Source organism: Bidens hawaiensis, unplaced genomic scaffold, assembly GCF_021521415.1.
Source record: "Bidens hawaiensis isolate Kalapana, Puna unplaced genomic scaffold, B.hawaiensis_p1.1 tig00033865_1, whole genome shotgun sequence".
Lineage (NCBI taxonomy): Eukaryota > Viridiplantae > Streptophyta > Magnoliopsida > Asterales > Asteraceae > Bidens > Bidens hawaiensis.
Genome location: NW_027495833.1, coordinates 140,692 through 146,822, shown reverse-complemented (window position 1 = coordinate 146,822; position 6,131 = coordinate 140,692). Strand labels below are relative to the sequence as shown.

The 6,131-nt window shown below is 31.7% G+C and overlaps 1 pseudogene; it reads left to right on the top strand.

The window, feature by feature from the left end:
* The first annotated feature begins 2,256 nt into the window (after positions 1-2,256).
* LOC143585487 (uncharacterized) lies at positions 2,257-5,066 on the top strand (annotated as a pseudogene).
* Positions 5,067-6,131: the final 1,065 nt, after the last annotated feature.

Sequence of the window (6,131 nt, the reverse complement as noted above, 5' to 3'; positions counted from 1 at the left end):
AATTGGTTGTTAATTCCTTCAAACCATGCGCTAAATGCAACAATTTAACAATCTAGACAACCGAACACTAGTTTTCAATCTATCACTATATGACCAATCAAACAAAAACCATAGCTCATGATATTAAAGTATGTTACACTAGACATACCTAGGAAGATGATGGAGCAAGAATCTTAAACAAAACAGCCTCGAAAGATGCACGAAAGGGCAGCCACCAGTTAAGTCCTAAACCGAAAGAATGGATCAATGTCGAGTATAAGGAGCAGATTTTAGTATGCAAAAGTGTATTTTATTACATAGGAAAATCATAGGGATAAATTATGAAATTTTTACCAGAGTTGTATAAATAACTTGGGTATCTAAAAATATTTTTATTATATTTTTCCACTTCACACAAAAATCATAAAAATTTCTCCAACACAGAAAGGTGCGTGCAGCTATTTCAGTGTGCAGCAAAAGTGTTTAATTTGTTTAAAAATCATTACCAAACCAAATTAAACGATTCCAATTGGGTTGTAATATTAACTCAAAATATGAACTTTCAGAAGTAGAATCAACCAAAAAGTACTTGTCAAAAGAGAGTTATGATGTCGGGAAGACAGACCAGAATCCATCACCCCGCATCAGCTTTGACACATGATCTTATAAAATCATAAAAACCATTCAAATCTCGTCCAAAAATTACATATTATACCTTTCTAGAAACTAGACTCACAGTAGAACATCATGGAAACAAGAATCGATTAAAAATGATAAATTTCATTGAGTTACAGACCGAACAATAAACGAGTACGAATCTATCAGAAAATGTTATAATCAAAACTCAAACCTTAACATGGTTATGACATCTCTAGGGTTCTAATAAACGATTTAATGGTGAAAAAGACATTACTTGACATGGTACTGACCTGGAATTAGACAAACATGAAGCGGTTATGGCTGGAACAAGAGAAAAATCGTTGGTGGTGGTGTGGAGATGAAGCCGATCGCAAGACTAGGAGGAGGGAGGGAGAACGACAAGTTAATTTAGGTTTTAAGAAAATTCGTTTTGGTCCCTCTAATTTGCAATTGAGTTTTACTTGCTCCCAAAGCTTAGTAAATGAACTATTAAAATGCCCACCAGAGACCCCTCAACCTTAAATATTAAAACCCGCTATCAAACAAGCTATACAATGCTCATGCCGCTAAACGTAAATTAGCGGGTGTTACATACTAAACTAGCCTTCAAAGAATAAGAGGTGATGCATTGAGAAAAAGATGGATAATTAGACTTTTAAAATGTATTACAAGGCTCCTAAATTAGAAAGATGAAACCCCGCATTTTAAAAAAACATTTATGAACGATCGAGCCGATTAACGAAATTTACAGGCGTTAAACCCGAGGAAACCCTCTCCACCGCCAAACATTCTCATGTCGTTCTCCTCGGTGCTATTGGCAGGTTGGTCATACATACTCATTCTATTTTTTTTTTTATCATTTTGATTTTCAACTCACATAAATATGTGATAAGAAAATATGGATTTTTCTCATCTATCTTTGGTGTTTCGTTTTCATGCTTTGTAAATGTTTTCAAGACATAAATGGGATAAAAATGACAAGCATTTGAAGTCCGATACCGGATTGCTTCAGCTTCGTGCAGGTCTAAAGTTTTTGCAAATTTGAGGCCTGCATCTGTTCTACCACAGGTAGAGTGAAAAAACTCACAGTGAATGTCAATAACTCAGCCCGTTGAAGTTAGTAGTCATCTGTTCGTCTGTTTAGTAGTCACACGACCCAAAGTTAATGTAACTTAGCCTGTTAAAGTTTTTTTGATATTTTTTTATCGAATTTGTTTTGTTTTTTGAACTTTTTTTTATTGCTGCATAGAGCTTAGTTAGTTGTATACTGATTTTGTTTGGTTATAGATAGGGATACGAATCTCACAAATAGGGTAGTTCATGCTTTTTAGATTGTCAAGTTGTCTGTATTTCTTTTATCATTTTATTTTGAAGCATTGATTAACAAGTAGAAAATGTTAACTATAGTTAATTTGAAGTATTTTACAAATATCAGCATCTATAATGTATGTATTCTAACTTTTTACACTTTTACTTACGTTACATAAATGATTGTGTTTTTTTAACAGACGGGATAAAAGAAATTAAGGCGAATAAGTTGCTGAAAATGGTGCTTTTTGATAAGATATTATTGGAGATCAGTGCACCTGATGCATACCGAAACCAAATGAGTCAAAATCCATTTTATGGTGAAAGTAGATGAATATAATTGTGACTAATGTTCTCAAATGACGTTGTTCATTTGTAAATGACCATGATGTATGGTTTGTCATGCCTTGTATGCCTGGTGGTTCTTGCCTCCATGTTTTGAAGTCTTCGTTATTGCAACTATACTACACGAGGTATTAAAGGCACTCGTGTATCTTCATGGCTATGGTATCATGCATCGCGATGTAAAGGTGCGTTTCTTTTTTCTATTTAAACCCAAGTGTTTTAAGAGTTTACATCAGGACACGCTTTACTGCTTTTGTGTGCGTATATTTAACCTTAACTAGAGATTTATATATATATATATATATATATATATATAGGATTAGGTTCATTTCAGAAGTGTTTCTTATGGTAAGAAGTGCGAGAAGAGATTCTAACAAATCACATAATTTGTTTTTTATTTTCTAATTATTTATATGCAAGGGTATATTAGTGAAATATAAAGTATTTTTTTTGTAACTTATACTCATTAATGGTTTAATAATTAATGATAAGTTACTAGCAAATGGTAAGTTACAAACTATTATTATTATTTTCTATTTCATATGAAATTTGAATCATTGGAATCTATTTGATCTAAAATCATTTTATTCTAAAAATGGCTAATTATTATTATTGAAGTGGTAACTGATCTTGTAGGTATGTGTGTAGGTACCTACATCAATATATACTACAAGACAAAGGATATATTGTTCACATGTACATGAAAATCAAAACACTTACTATTCTCTTCATACATGATGTAGGTACGTGTGTACCTACATCAACATGTAGGTACATATGTAGCTACCTACATCAATATGTTCTTTTCATGCATGATGTAGGTACCTACACACGTACCTACATCAATATATTCTCTTCATACGCTTACTACATCAATTATTCTTTTCATACATGATGTAGGTGTCTACATCAATATGCACATGTGTAGGTACGTATATCAACATGTAGGTACGTATCTACATCAATATGCACATGTGTATCAATCTCATATGGAAATTTCATGCAGAGTTATGTCAAGAGATTTGGGAGTAAAACAAGGGTTTGCATAAGTTACCTATTTTGTCTCTATACCATTCTGACAACTTTACCCTTTTAAGCCTAAAATATCTGGTCAAATATTCAAAGTATTTACAATAATGCCATCTTGTGTTTTAAGCCATTGATTTGTGCATTGAATGGTTGATATTCACTTCTCACGCTTCTTGCTCTAATATCACTTCTCGCATGATCCATCCCTATATATATATATATATGTATATATATATATATGCTGACTTTGAATTGTTATGAAGCCTTATACTTATGCTATAACAATTCTGTTACTTTTTTCTTTTAAGTAGAACAGAAGCAAATAAAACATAGAGATAAAATTCTCAAATAAAGTTGATTAATTTCTAAATGCTTGAGCTATTACATAAAGTGCCCTTTTTTATAGGAATTTTAATTTATTGATATGAAACCACTTCTACTTGGTGTAGAGGTTTAAACCGTGTTTTCATGTGCATTTTTTTGGCTATTTAAACAAGCTGGAAATATTCTCATCTGTGAGCGAGGTTCAATCGAGCCAGGAGATCTTGGTGTTTCTGCTTGCCTGTGTAATTCTGGTGATAGACAACACACGAGGAATACATTTGTTGGAACACCGTGCTTATATGTCATTTTTTATACTTGAATAAATACTATATGCAAACAAATTTTAATTAAAATGGACGACCGTGTATATATGGCTTTATCTGGATTTATAATTACTGCGGTCTTAAATTTTTATAGGATGGCATCTGAGGTTATGGAATAACTTCATGGCTATGATTTCAAGTTAGTAATTTTCTTTATATTTCATCAATTTAACAAGGCCCAAATAGTGTAAACTTTAATATATATTCGTTAACAACCTTTGCAGGGCTGATATTTGGTCTTTTGGCGTAACAGCTCTGGAGCTTGCTCATGGTCATGCTCCTTTTTCAAAATATCCTCCAATGAAGGTGCATCCATCTTTTGCCTACGTGTGAAACAGACCGAGATAAAATTTTTAGAGAAAGTTGACTCATAGCCCAAATTATGCTCATTTGATGTTTGGCCCATTTTTTCCATGTTTTCTCTTGTCCATCTGGTCCAAATAAGAGTCTTTCAACTCTTAGATCAACTCCTAATCAGATTGATTGGTTTTGTATTCATAAGTAATCAAAACTTCAATGACTTTTGAAATGCTAGGATTTGCTCATGACGTTGCAAAACGCACCTCCTGGTCTTGACTATGAGAGGGACAAGAAGTTTTCTAAGGTAATCTAATAGGCGAATTGTAATTTTTAATTTACCACTTAATGATCGATCATATTTCCTGATATTAGTGTTGTTTGCTATATGTTCAAAGTCTTTTAAGCAGATGATTGCAATTTGCTTGGTTAAAGATCCTTCGAAATGTCCTACTGCAAAGAAGCTACTTAAGCATTCCTTTTTCAAACAAGCTAGATCTAATGAGTTTATTGCACGTAAGCGTTTGGAAGGCCTGCCATCACTTGGTGATCGTCTTGAGGCATTAAAGGTTCCTTTATTCTAACTGTTATTATTATCATTATTATTATTATTATTGTTATTATTATTATCATCATCATCATTATCATCATTGAACCTCGCTAAAGTTGATGATGATGAATTGATGATTGGGATCATTATGAGTTTATGTAATTCATATATGTTATTTTCATCTTCACTATAATTGATCTGTTGGTATAATAGAAAAAGGAAGAATATATATGCTTGTGCAAAAGAAAATACCAGTTGGACGTTATGGTTAGGGCTATAAACAAACGGTTCATAAATTTTCATGTTTCTGTTCGTTCGTTAAGGAAATGAAGTTGTTTTTGTGTGTTCGTTAACTTTTTGAACGGACACAAACAAAGACAAACGAACACAAATGAATATAAGCCGGCATATTACCCAATAACAGCACTGTACTTTCTTTTTTGGGAGTGCTTGAAAGAAGTTTTGAAACTGATTCCTGGTTTATTTGTCTTATTTATTAGTGTTTGATGTTTGGATAAACATATTATAGTGTATTTGACCCGAATTCATGGGTATTAGTCTCACCAAACCCAGATAGCCCCTAAATGAGTTATAACATCTCATTATATTAAAAATTAATCGCATCAAATATTTGATATGAAAATCTTATAAAATAGGGATATACTAAAAATTAATATTCATTAAAAAAAGATATTATTTATAATTAAGAAACAATTTATAGTTAAAAAGCAGGCAATGGGTCTCATTAAACCCAGATGGCTTTTAAACGGGGTATAACATCTCATTTATTTGTGAAACCCTTTCATCATCAAACCCTAAATATATTATTAATTTCCTTAAAATAAATAATATTAAAATCCTAAAAAATATATTAATATTAGAAACGAAATTGTTTCATAATTATAAATAATCTTAGGGCAACATCTCGTTTATTTCAGGCAAAGAGCTGTTAGGATATGGGGATGAATAAAAATACTGTCGAGCATTAAAATCGTCATACACAGAGAAAGTGAATTTTGGTAGATAATTTATAGAATCAATCTCCGTACTATTGTATAGTTTAAAAAAAATTAGTGACAAACAAAAACCAAATGACACTATAAGTGTGTCAAGCAAATATGACATATGCAAAATGCCACTAAAACTTAAATTAGTGGCACAAACGTTAAACGTCATTAAAAACGTATACCACCAGATAACAGTTTTTTTGTAGTGTATTTTGCCATTCACTTTCCAAAACCATGTGGAGTTATTACTTTAGTTTTCTATACTTTGGATTGACAAAATATTAACAATTAATTTTTCATAATTGAAATAAAATTAATTGTTCACTTACA